Genomic DNA, 14,876 nt, shown 5'->3' with positions numbered 1-14,876 from the left:
TCAATGAATGGGTTCACGTCTTAAGAGACAATCTCGTGAGAGATGTGAAATTGTATACACTTAAAGGACCTATTCCTAAAAAAAATTGCTTTGACCAATAAAATTGAATATGATACCTAGTAAATGCATCACAGTGATGCTAAATATGCTTCTAACATCAAGCTAGGAATAGTTATTCATGACTTCTAGGAAGTCTTGGATAATTTAAACATATATCTGATGATATAACAGGTCAAGCAATACTCCAATAAATACAGTGATATTTTATTTAAACCTAGTTTAAACATTGAAATAATGCAACGCTAAAAGAGTCACCTTGTATGATCTAAAAGGCCCATGTTTTATGGAATAAACACCTTTAAGCCCAAGAAATACAATTAGGACCACATAGATGGATCTTGTTTCTTTTGTGAAGAAACTAGACACTGGTAGAGGAACTGCACCTCTTATCTAGAAAGAAAGTATGAAAGAGACTAGTACTTCAGGTTTCTACTAGATACAACTCATACTTTTCGAGTAACGCTCAAGTACTTGGTACTTGAATGTTAATATAATTTTTGTAAGTTGATTACAAATATTTACAGAAGAGTAACGAGCTGAGCACAAGCAAGTTGGAACTACACTCTCGAAGTTTAGTTTGTTATTTATGCTTATAACATAAATTGCTTGTAATTTAAAACAATGTTTGTTTTGGAACAATGTATGTTTTAAATTTAGCATGTCTAAATATTTATGTCTCAGTTATTGATTTAAATTTTTTATTATTTACTAGATCGTTTTTTCATAACGATAATACTCATATTTTGAAATGATTGACTTCTATTTTTGAGACTAGATCTCTTAATAGAATTACAAAGTAAATATCAATATTTTATAAAAGTAAGTTTTGTATGGAATCACTTTTTTCTTAAACTTGTTTTAAATCAAACTTATCAATGACATTGTTATCTTTATTGTATAAATGAAATCCACATATTCCAACTTCAAGAAAGGGATCTTTGAAGGCAAATAATATAGTTTATTTGACATATGTGAATCTTATTTATATATAAAAGATTCCTAATAATGTTTTCACTAAAGTGTAGAGAAAATAATTATTAAGGAACTATACACTTGGTGTATGACTTCCTTTCTAATGAATGTCTATTATTAAGCATAAGATACAACCAAGTAATACCATCTAAAGCCTTCGTAATGATAAAGGGTAAATTAAACTTTACTTGATATATTTTACTTTATAATCGGTAGAAATGTCCTCCTTTTGACCTTTTTGGGATTATACTTCAATTACTATTAATTGTATCTACAGTATAAACACCAACTAATTATTTAATCTTAGAATATTCTAAAAGGGCATTTAGATTATTATATACAAACCCACCAAGAATAAGATCATTTATTCCTATGAAAGTTGAGTTAGCGGAAAGCAAGCTTCTAATGATAAATCAAGTGGGAGGCACATGGATGTTGAAGTAGCTCAAGAACCATAGCCTGATGTAACAATTGTTGGCACTAGTTTCAACAAGGAATTGTTGAGCATGAATAATAGCTATTCATAAACACAAATTGTTCACAATAGTGGTAGAAATCATCTATGACTTGAGAAATGTAGAATCTCTCATTGATGAGTTCTTAATGGTTTCTAGTTAAACTATCAACTACCAAAATGTTATATCAGATCTTAAATCTGACAAATGACTTAGAGTCATGAACATTGAGATGTAATCCATGTTTAATAATCAAGTATAGGCTTGATTAATCTTCCTCTTTATAGAAAGACTAAAAGGAGTAAGAAATCATTCTAGGAAGAATATATACATGGATATATATGTTGGATTAGTGTCTAATTCCATAACTAAAATTGGTATGTACTTGACCCGATTTGGCATGGTCCATTTGGGTTGCACTTCACCGGAACAATTTATATGAATAGTATTTTGAGAATAATATGTTTATGATTTATATTAATATGTTATAAGTTCTAATATATTAACATGGACTCATATTATTTAATTAGTATTGATCAAGAATTAATTTAGAATTAATTTAATGATAAAAAAAGGAACTAATTAAATATGGACTCTTATATATAGGATGGGCCAAGTTCATTTAGGTTGGACTAAACTTGCGTGGATAGTCCATGGAGTTTTTAACCCATGGATCCTATGGAAATGAAAGGTCATGGGTATTAGGGTTTACATGAATGTAACCCTAATCCTCCATACTATATAAAGAGGTCTTTGGCACATGAAATGGAATTAGTGTGTGAGGATACAAGGGTGGGCCGATTTCAAGTTTTCTTACTTGTCTCTCAAGATTTCCAAGGTGTTTTTGGTGATTTGTAATTCCACTTGAGGCTTCCACACTATTGTGGCTAAGCTCTAAAAGACCAAGACTTCAAGCTTCATCAAAAGGTATGTCATCTAACTACGCTTCTGTAGTATAGTTGCATCATATTATGATAGTTAGGATGAAACCTTGGAATATTGAATATTTGCATGTATAATAGAGAAAACATAGATCCAAGGTTTATAGGGTTGCATGTACACCATAAGAGTGTTAGAATGCTTAAAACCCAACAGTGGTATCAGAGGCTAGACTAGCTTTCAATTATACTTGATGCAAATTGCTGAAAAATGCTAAAAAAATTGATTTTTTGTTGTTCTGGACAGTGGACTCGCCGAGTCCACTGATGGACTCGCCGAGTCCACTGATGGACTCACCAAGTCCATGCACAAATTCATCCAACTCGTCGAGTTGGTTCATGTACTCGACGAGTTGGACCCCCAGACAACATTTCTTCGAGTTTTAAGGTTGGAATTGGTCTAGAATCATTACCTTAAACTGTTTTGGACTTATAAAACATGTTTTTGATGTGGTAATGATTACGGTAAACCAATTTCAAGGTTATTATCAAAATTTCATGTTTTATATGTGTTAATGTAATTCTTGAAATTGTTGATATGATTGTTCATACACTTATGAGTTTTGGTAGGTCATAGGAATTATTTGCAACATTGTCTATTAGTTAACTCTTGATCTAAATATATTTTAATGGAGTCCATAATTTGTCCTCAAGTTATGGATTACCAAAAGTCATTTCTTTTAAAAACCCATTAAAATTCATAGGTTACACAATTGAAGTGTCTTTTTATTTTATGAACTCCATTACTTCTCCTCAAGTTATGGATGTTCAAGAGTCTCTTCATTAAAACTTTTAAAACCTTAATTAAACTCATAAGTTATGAAAATCCAAAAGTTTTTTAATAGTTCAAAACTTGCCCTCAAGTTTTGGAATTTGTAAAGTCTCACACACAATTTAATTCCAAACCTAAGAATTTTAAAAGTTAAATTCAACCCTTATACTTTATAGTATTGTAAGTTTATATATATATATATATATATATATATATATATATATATATATATATATATATATATATATATATATATATATATATATATGATCAAGTCATTCTTACCTTTAGTAGGCCTCATTCACGAAGTCGGTCTATAAAGGGGTATAAGGTTGTTGTCTATAAAATGGAAACCTAATTGGTGTCCACTCTCACCCACCGCTTTCTTGACTGGTGAAGGGTCGCTATTCGAACGGGTAGGACAATGACTATAATTCTCATTATAAGTATAATGATAAATATAAAGTAACTAAACCTTTTATAAATTCCCAATATTACTTACTTTACGAAAATGTGAATTTGGTGCTAACCCATGAAATTACACTTTGCACTTTGCTTAAGTTGTTAGTGGAGCGTGTGTGGTTAACCGTCACACTAACTTGGATTTAACAAGGTAGGCAAAGGGTAACTTAATGTTTATCATACGATCGGTGGAGCGCATGTGGTTAACCGGCACATCGATTAAGTGATAAATATTAAGGGTACTAAGTATATTTTCATGGTTATTCACACCTTTTTTTGATCTTTGGCATCCCAGTCATAAAACTTGAGAGGGCACAATCGAGATTGAAACGTGCCATTGAAAAGTTCAATGAATCTTAAAAGATCTAGGAGTTTCAAATCCAATTTAAACCTAATAAAGTATTTTGTTTTTCATGGTGGAAATTGGTGAATCGTCATTCACCTACCTTCAAATATTCTATAGCTTGGATTACGGCATCCCTCTTCCAAGTCATAAAATAATGTGTTGGGTCCTAGCCTTAATATTTCATATTAGGTGTTATATTAAGGACTTAAATCAACTAACTTGAATTTCTCCCATTGTAGTTGTCTAGTTTAGACAACTATGATCTTACTAAATCTCATGGAAATCATATTTCTCTTCCTCCATCTCCTCCAATTACTCCCTAAACCCACAAATTCAAGGTCACTCAAGCCCTATTGGCAAGTAAGGTCTATGTGTGCTCACATCTTGGAGATGAAGTCACGTATTGACAAGCCGGGAGAGTTGGGTGTCAAAGTCTTGAGTAAGTTGGATGTTGACCAGGTTCTCCAATCACTTTCTAAGTCACATAGTGAGTTCTTTAAGGACTACTATGTAAAAGACTATGACATGAACCTTAATGATCTTATCTATTTGCTTGGTGTTGTTGAATTAGTAGTGATTTGGAGCACTGGTAAAGCAAATTTGATTAGAAGATCAACTTCCCAAACAACCATGGACATTGACAATGGTAACATTGGATATCCAGAAAAGCTTTCTCTTCCCAATGGAAAGGGATCGGCCATAGTCAACTCGGTTGACCAAATGGTAAAGAGAAAGGCTAAGTCTGAGATAGTCACGTGTACCATTCCCAAAGGGTCCATATGTTTCTATTGCTAAAGGAAGGGGCATTGGTTGTGAAACTTCCCTAACTACCTGAAAGAACTGAGAGAAGGTCAAGTCAAAAAGTTTGACTCTGCTTTAGGTAAGTCCACTATCTAACTCTGTTAAGTTCCTAATTGAAGATTCTTAATACATTTTGATGTATGGCAGGATCAAGCAAAGGTAAGGAAACTTAAAGGAAGAGTATGTTGAATCTGATCGCGAAGATGGATTTCAATCGCATGGTTCGAAGATCGGATTCTAGAGCTACTACTTAGGAGTTATGATATATTTCTAGGAAATTTGTAATAGAATAGTTTCCATTTAAAGTTTCATTGTAAGGAAAAGTTTTTCCGCATTTTATAAACAAATAAATTTTTTTACTTTATTTTATATCTCCTTGCAATGGCATTTATGGAAAATTGATATTTGTATGTTTCTAGCAATATTGGAAATATGAATTTGATTCTTTCATTTGTTGTAATATCTAAATTTACCAAATTAGGAAAGATTCTCATCACCCAAGTTTTCAATTGGACCAAAAATTGGAATCATGCAAGTTGTATAGTATGATGAATGAAAATCTTCATCTTTGGAAAATTAAGACTAATTCCTTGTTCAGATGTATATGTGAGTCAAGTAAACGGCAAAGGGATTGGGTACAATTGGTTGTGCGCTGGTCAGGTCCACCACAAAAAGATCGATAAGACTATTCGTCATGATTTACTAAAGCTTAGTTATACTTACAAGTTTAAGTATAATTCTGAAACATTGGAAAAGTTTCGATGTATGGCAGAACGAATGAGAAGAATCAAATTAGGCAGAAAGATAAAATTTTCTCAAATTTAAAAGCATGGGAGAGTACTTTAGTATCATGTTTTGTGATCATCTTAATGATTAAGAAATCATAGCACATTTATTCCTCTAACGAAATCTTAGTGCATTCTTATGACTAAGAAGATGAATCATGAATTGTTGAATTGGTTAAATCAAGAAGATAAGTCATACTTCATTCCAAAATAATTTTTAGAGTCATACTCCAAGATTGTAACCTGAGTGACACATATTAAAGAAGTTTTATTAATACTTGTCAAACGTAAGAGTAAAATGTGTCCTACTCTTGTACATTTGAAATTGGTAAGTTGTGATGTTTTGGATAAAACAGAGACCAACTTAGGCCAATTGTGAGAAGTGTTTGTCTTGATAAGAATCCACACTATCTTTTGAATGTTTGTTTGTAAAAGAATGGGTCTTGGCAAGAGAGTCTTATATGTCAAGAGGAAAGTGGGAGTCTAAAAGATCCTGAAAGAATTTCATGATCTAATCGAGAATAAAACCTGTAGTTTCTCACTAGCTCATGACTTAAGGTTTATAACCTATCGTGTTGACATATTCCTATTTATGTGCCCATTCCAGTTAAAGTTGGCTTTGCATATGAGTTCTGAGAGTTCTCAATTGGTTGCATAACAACTTTGAAGCAATGACAGGCCCTTGTGCTGCCAGGTGGCAAGAAGTTAAGACTGCACAAGTTCAGTCCATATGAGTTTGGATTTGTCATTAACCGTGTCTTGTAATTATGGTTTTGACAAATGCACATGGATAGAAACACATACACCATAAAATCTAAGTGTCATAAGGTTTGCATTCTCAAAGTCGTTAGTGGGGCGTGTGTGGTTAACCGACACACTAACATGGACTTGTGAGGAATCCAAAAGGTTTAAACAATTGAGACTATGATTATGGTATCCCTTTTAATAGTTCTGAAATTGTTTAGACACACATGTGTGCTATCTAAGGAAAGGTGTATGATTTTGATAAAGTTTTTATCAAAGTATCTCGTATCAGAAGTCTGAACTTTGATAAGAAAATCAATAAAGTATTGATTTCTAGAAGTCTAACTGATTTCTGAGTACATGTCAAAGCTAGTAGGAGCATAAGTGTTATGTTGATAATTCCCATGTTAGTGGGAGCATGATAATTATGATAAGTTTTGCAAGTTAGCAATGTTAATTATAGAAAACAAAAAGTTTCAATTGGGAAAAGTTGTTTTTCTATAATTAAGGGAGAGGAAATTCTACATCATTTCAATTCTAAAAGCTTAGATTGAGACTTTAATCATCTTTAGTCAAGGATATATATATATATATATATATATATATATATATATATATATATATATATATATATATATATATATATGAATTTTATGTTGGAATGGCTCACTTAAGGATATTCTATATATATTGCATTCTCAAAATTCGATTGTGATTATGGCATCCCTCTTCATAGTCAAATTTCGAGAACGCAATACATATAGAATTTCCTTAAGTTGAGCCATTCCAACATAAAATTCATATATATATATATATATATATATATATATATATATATATATATATATATATATATATATATATAAATCCTTGACTAAAGATGATTAAAATCTCAATCTAAGCTTTTAGAATTGAAATGAAGTACAATTTCTCAACATAAGGAAATTCTATATATATTGCGTTCTCAAAATTCGATTATGATTATAACATCCCTCTTCATATTTGAATTATGAAACATATGGAAAATAAGAAATATTGTAGCAAAAGACTGATCTAGAATCATGTCTTTCTGTGAGACATCATGAATCATGTCCCATATGCTTTGGATATAGGATCAATTGCATGTGCTATAATAATCATCCTTTCTAAATTTTCTAAATGCATGGGGGCACTAAGAGGGGAAAAGGTCTAGGATTGGATATGACTAAAATGATTAAGCAATTGTCAAGGACAATCTAAGGTTTACCAAAGATTGGTTGCTCAGGGACAGTTGGAAGTATAGTGTTAATTTTGGAAGGACCATATTGACATATTCTGAAAGGAGGCAACCCTTGTTTAGAAGTGATAGTCAAAATGGGAATATGGAAATGTCTCCATGGTGGAAACTATTCAATCTATGTAAGATTAGAAAGCTTAATGCTAGAAGGATGTTCAAAACAATGTACTTTGAATATGAGACTTCGTTTCCATGGAGTTGATCTCCATTGGAATACTCTGTAATGTCCGTTCACAAGTCTTTGTGACTTCGTTCATAATCATTACAGAGGATTAGTGCATATAAGTTTAAAATCTAACAGATTTTGGTAAAATGAAGGAATTTGGAATTCTTGCATTTGCAGTAAGGATTTGGGATTATGAAATGAGAATCATTGAAGCTATGTTCAATCGATCTATTTCACAGAGTAAAGATCATAGACAAACTTAGTGTGCATACTTGGTGTATGGCATAACTAATGTTTGGACAAACATAGTGTGCATACTTGGTGTATGGCATGACTATTGTTTGGATAAACATAGTGTGCATACTTAGAGCATGGCATGACTAGTGTTTTGATTCAAGTATAAAGTTGATTAGTTGAAACAATATATAATGAATAATGTGTAATAAATACGGTGATAAATAAAAGGTGTTCTATTTATACTCATAAGCTCTGAGACCATATTGGATTCGGTTATTCTTGTGTTTCACTTTGCATGTTTTGACTTCTAGAATAACTAGGTCATTCTTCTTGAATGACTAAGTTATTCAAACCATCCACATTCTGTTATATGTTGGAAGTACATATGAATCAAGACTGCCATGAAGTTGGCTTGTAGAAGTTTAAGATGTTGAACACAGAAAGAGTTGCTACAACACTCATGAGTGCTCATAAGTTCTGAGTATTGGATTAAACTCACACTCATTTGAATCACTTCATGGATTTTATCACGAGTGATCATGAGACGATAATATCTTATATTCTTCAAACCTAGAGATATGAGTTTTTGACTATGAGTTGGTTATACATTGATTGCACGAAAACGCATTGGTAACTCGATGTTATAAAACGTGCCTTTGTGTATGATTCAAAAAGTAGTAGAACAAGCATATGAGTTGAAGTTTATCCATTCCTTTTACCCTTGGAGGGATAAAAGCGATATACGTGGGCCCCTCGATGATTTAGTAATGCCACCCCTAAGTGCTTGGCCAAGCCTGAACTGATGTGATTTGTTCAATTAGTCGGTCGTCTCAAATTGGAAATCAGGAAACAACAAATGGATAGAGAGAATGATTATAATCCATATCTCATTCCATATGATATTTAGAATGGAGGAATATATGATCCCTTATCTAATGGACAAGTCATTGACTAGGTCAGAGTTCGACAGCGGCTTTAGGAGCTACGATTACTAGTCGGGTTTTGGAGTCATACACAATAATAGTTTTAGACTTATCCAAGTGGGAGACTATTGGATTAGTGTCTAATTCCATAACTAAAATTGGTATGTACTTGACGCGATTTGACATGGTCCAATTGGGTTGCACTTCACCGGAACAATTTATATGGATAGTCTTTTGAGAATAGTATGTTTATGACTTATATTAATATGTTCTAAGTTCTAATATATTAATATGGAATCATATTATTTAATTAGTATTGATCAAGAATTAATTTAGAATTAATTTAATGATAAAAAAAAGGAACTAATTAAATATGGACTCTTATATATAGGATGGGCCAAGTTCATTTAGGTTGGACTAAACTTGCGTGGATAGTCCATGGAGTTTTTAACCTATGGATCCTATGGAAATGAAAGGTCATGGGTATTAGGGTTTACATGAATGTAACCCTAATCCTCCTTACTATATAAAGAGGTCATTGGCACATGAAATGGCACTAGTGTGTGAGGATACAAGGGTGGGCCGATTTCAAGTATTCTTACATGTCTCTCAAGATTTACAAGGTGTTTTTGGTGATTTGTGATTCCACTTGAGGCTTCCACACTATTGTGGCTAAGCTCTTAAATACCAAGACTTCAAGCTTCATCAAAAGGTATGTCATCTAACTACGCTTCTGTAGTATAGTTGCTTCATATTATGATAGTTAGGATAAACCTTGGAATATTGAATATTTGCATGTATAATAGAGAAAACATAGATCCAAGGTTTATAGGGTTGCATGTACACCATAGGAGTGTTAGAATGCTCAAAACCCAGCAGTGGTATTAGAGACTAGGCTTGCTTTCAATTATACTTGATGCAAATTGCTGAAAAATGCTAAAAAAAATTGATTTTTTGCTGTTCTGGACAGTGGACTCGCCAAGTCCATGCACAAATTCATCCAACTCGTCGAGTTGGTTCATGTACTCGACGAGTTGGACCCCCAGACAGCATTTCTTCGAGTTTTAAGGTTGGAATTGGTCTAGAATCATTACCTTAAACTGTTTTGGACTTATAAAACCTGTTTTTGATGTGGTAATGATTATGGTAAACCAATTTCAAGGTTATTATCAAAATTTCATTTTTTATATGTGTTAATGTAATTCTTGAAATTGTTGATATGATTGTTCATACACTTATGAGTTTTGGTAGGTCATAGGAATTAGTTGCAAAATTGTCTGTTAGTTAACTCTTGATCTAAATATATTTTAATGGAGTCCATAATTTGTCCTCCAGTTATGGATTACCAAAAGTCATTTCTTTTAAAAATCCATTAAAATTCATAGGTTACACAATTGAAGAGTCTTTTTGTTTTATGAACTCCATCACTTCTCCTCAAGTTATGGATGTTCAAGAGTCTCTTCATTAAAACTTTTAAAACCTTAATTAAACTCATAAGTTATGAAAATCCAAAAGTTTTTGAATAGTTCAAAACTTGCGCTCAAGTTTTGGAATTTGTAAAGTCTCACACACAATTTAATTCCAAACCTAAGAATTTTAAAAGTTAAAATTCAACCCTTATACTTTATAGTATTATAAGTTAATAATATATATATATATATATATATATATATATATATATATATATATATGTATGTATGTATAAGATCAAGTGAGTCTTACCTTTAGTAGGCCTAATTCACAAAACCGGTCTATAAGGGGGTATAAGGTTTTTGCCTATAAAATGGCAACTTAATGTGTGTCCACTCTCACCCACAGCTTTCTTGACTGGTGGAGGGTCGTTAGCCGAACGGGTAGGACAAGGACTACAATTCTCATTATAAGTATAATGATAAATATAAAGTAACTAAACCTTTTATAAATTCCTAGTCTTAGTTACTTTAGGAAATTGTGAATTTGGTGCTAACCCATGAAATTACCCCTTGCACTTTGCTTAAGTCGTTAGTGGAGCGTGTGTGGTTAACCAGCACACTAACTTGGATTTAACAAGGTAGGCAAGGGGTAACTTAATGTTTATCATAGGATTGGTGGAGCATGTGTGGTTAGCCTGCACATCGATTAAGTGATAAATATTAAGGGTACCAAGTATATTTACATGGTTATTCACACCTTTTTTTGAGATCCTCGGCATCCCAGTCATAAAACTTCAGAGGGCACAATCGAGATTAAAACATTCCATTGAAAATTTCTTGAACGTTGAGATGTAATCCATGTTTAATAAACAAGTATAGGCTTGATTAATCTTCCTCTTTATATCAAGGCTAGAAGGAGTAAGAGATTCTTCTAGGAAGAATATATACATGGATATATATGTTGGATTAGTGTCTAAGTCCATAACTAAAATTGGTATGTACTTGACCTGATTTGGCATGGTCCATTTGGGTTATACTTCACCAGAACAATTTATATGGATAGTCTTTTTAGAATAGAATGTTTATGATTTATATTAATATGTTATAAGTTCTAATATATTAATATGTAATCATATTATTTAATTAGTGTTGATCAAGATTTAATTTAGAATTAATTTATTGATCAAAAAGGAACTAATTAAATATGGACTCTTATATATAGGATGGGCCAAGTTCATTTAGGTTGGGATAAACTTGCATGGATAGTCCATGGAGTGTTTAATCCATGGATCCTATGGAATTGGAAGGTCATGGGTATTAGGGTTTACATGAATGTAACCCTAATCCTCCATACTATATAAAGAGGTCTTTGGCACATGAAATGGCACTACTGTGTGAGGATACAAGTGTGGGCCGATTTCTAGTGTGCTTACTATTCTCTCAAGATTTACAAGGTGTTTTTGGTGATTTGTGAGTACACTTGAGGCTTCCACACTATTGGGGCTAAGCTCTTAAAGACCAAGACTTCAAGCTTCATCAAAAGGTATGTCATCTAACTAGGCTTTTGTTGTATAGTTGCTTCATATTATGATAGTTAGGATGAAACCTTGGAATATTGAATATTTGTATGTATAATAGAGAAAACATAGATCCAAGGTTTATAGGGTTGCATGTACACCATATGAGTGTTAGAATGCTCAAAACCTAGCAATATATACACATTTAGTAATACTTGTTATATAAGGATTTTCTCATACGAATGTCATTGACTATGGTCCTTAACATACTCATGACATTGACTATGACCAAACCTTTTCACAAGTAGCTATGGTTAGATAAATAAGGATAGTATTTGCTATAACTTCATATTCTTAATATGAGATATAGCAAATACAATTCAAGAAAGACCACTTTTCTTAATAGACATCTACTAGAATATATCTATATACCTTAACCTGGAGGTTTTCTTAATCTATGTTATCCTAACCAAATGTGTAATGCTTAAGATCTACTTATGGATATAAAGCAAACAATGTTGGAATAGTCATTTTAATATAAAGATACAAGGTATGCTTTTATATCAAAATGAAAATAACGTATCTTTGTTTACTAAGAACTAGTGGGAGGATAGTGATATTCCTTATCTTGTATGAAAGAGACGTACTTAATCATTTAAAATGACATTCTGACTATGCAATGTGGTTTTCACCTTGACTCAGAAAGTATTTATAAAATGAAATACGTAGGAATGAGAAGATACATTCTTGGAATGTAAAATCTATAATAGTACTTAATAAGAGATAAGAGAATGTATATGAGATAATTAATTGAGAACAAAATCTTAATGTAAAGAGCTACATATGATTTTGATTTCCAAATAAATATAGATAATTATGAATTATAATTGGATTATGACTTCATTATGAAATGAAGGAGTAAGTTTAGTTGGAATGAGATCAAAGCAAAAAAAAATGCTCTATCTACTAAATAAGGATACACTACTTTTCAGAAGTTGAAATCAAATATAATTGGGTGAACTATATCATTGAAAAACTAGGTTGAATCCTTCCAATCATGAATAATCCATAAATCTTTTGTGAGTAATAGAGTGTACTTAATCAAACTAAGAAACTCTATGTCACATAAGAGCACCAATTATATTCTCCAAAACAAGGTTGTAAAAACCACTTGAAGTTAGCTAGTTGGTAGACTAGGGTTAAGAGATTAATCGGCGGATTACTTGCAGACCATTAATTGCTAATTCGTTGAATTTTAAAAAATTATATATGACTAATATCATAACAAAGCTCGTAAATACCACTAATATCATAATAAAATAAGTTAATATGATTAATACAACAATAATCATTTGTCAAATAGTTTCTATTGACTTAGAACTTATTCAAAGTGTTAAAATTTCATCGTTTTCTACTACTTCAGACATTTTGTAGGTAGAGATGAATCGCTAGGCGCCCTCTAATCCGTCAGGTGCCGTCTAGGAATTAATCGGAGATTAATCGTGACTTAGTCGAGAATTTTACAACAGTGCTCCAAAATATTTGTCACACCCCCGAACCAGGCGGCGGAAACGTTCGGGAGCTGTCGTGACTCAATTGAATACCATAACATTGAATATATATGAAACGTAACAACATTCGTCACCATGCATTAATATAGTACAACCAGTAAAGTTTACATGAAGTACATTGTTTAAACATTACATTCCCAAAAATAAATTGTTCGATTCGTTAATAAATAAACTGCAAGCCATCACTGAGTATGATTTCCTTTGATTCACTGGTTCCCTGAGAATACAAGTATTTTGAAAAACGTCAACATGTGAAATATTGGTGAGCTCATAAGCGGTATTTGAAAAAAAACAATGTTCGTATCGTTTGAAAACCACCAGAAAATCCGATATTTTCTGAAAAGAAAAGCTTTTGAAAACGTTTGTGAAGATCCATAGGTATGCTTGTTTGTTTCTATACTTGTAAAAATTGTTCATTAAACTTGTATTCGAATCCGTATGTATTGAAAGACCCTAGGAAAACCCGATGTTTTCCTAATTCTCTGAATCCATGAAGTTACATTGAAAACCATTGCAACGGGTGTAGTTATCAATCCCAGACGACGTTGGATTATTTTTGAGCATGATTAATTGCTACAAACACGCGTTACACAAACGACCAGTTTATAGCTTTACTAACGATCCCGTAGGCGTCGTTCGTACTAATCACGTTATCCAACCGCCCTGACTACGTGTAGTCCCACATCCGAAGAGAAAGAGGACACGAAGGCCTCGATGACTCCATTAACCGGTTGGGGATAAAAAAAGGTACGAGGGGTCCCAGACCCGCCTCGCATGAAATGCCGACTTTACTAGCAATACCAAAGGACCCTTGGGGACCAATAGTATACAAGCCATTGAAAGTCCTTTTACGTTGTGTTAGATCGGTAAAACCCAACACTTCGTAAGATAGAGGTCTTCGGGCCTTAAGATCAGGTCATTGGGCTAGCTAGGCCCAACAAACAAGATTTTACACTTTTGGGGCCCAAAGATGGTGCGTAGACGTCTGTGCACACTCGCATGTATATTGAATTCCCAAACGATACTTGTATGAATCGTAGTATCGTCGTGTTAGTAGTTTCGGATTTTTATTGGTTCGAGACCGAACCAATTCGTTTAACGACTTTTGGTATTGTTGTGTATTGTATTTTGTCGATAGTCGCGGTGCCATTATTTGATCAATTTGCGTGTATTGAATTAGCCTTGGAAGTTTTCTGTTTTCAGCCCCTCATTGTTTGTAAAATTTACTTTTTCAACCCTTTAATTAAATAACTTTCCGGTTTGGTCCTTAAATCATTTTTCTTGACATTTTAACACCAAAAATTATTGAAATTAATATTTTTCAGCATATTTTTCATTGAAAACAGTTTAAGTCCCTGAAAATGCAGTTTTCTCGGTTATAACCCTTCTTTTTCGCAACTTTGACAATTTTGGCCCAAATTGGAAAAATTTTGCAACTT

The sequence above is a fragment of the Lactuca serriola genome, chromosome 2 (genome assembly GCF_051521515.1).
Source record: "Lactuca serriola cultivar US96UC23 chromosome 2, Lser_US96UC23_V15, whole genome shotgun sequence".
In the NCBI taxonomy this organism is placed as follows: domain Eukaryota; kingdom Viridiplantae; phylum Streptophyta; class Magnoliopsida; order Asterales; family Asteraceae; genus Lactuca; species Lactuca serriola.
This window is presented reverse-complemented; position numbering follows the sequence as displayed.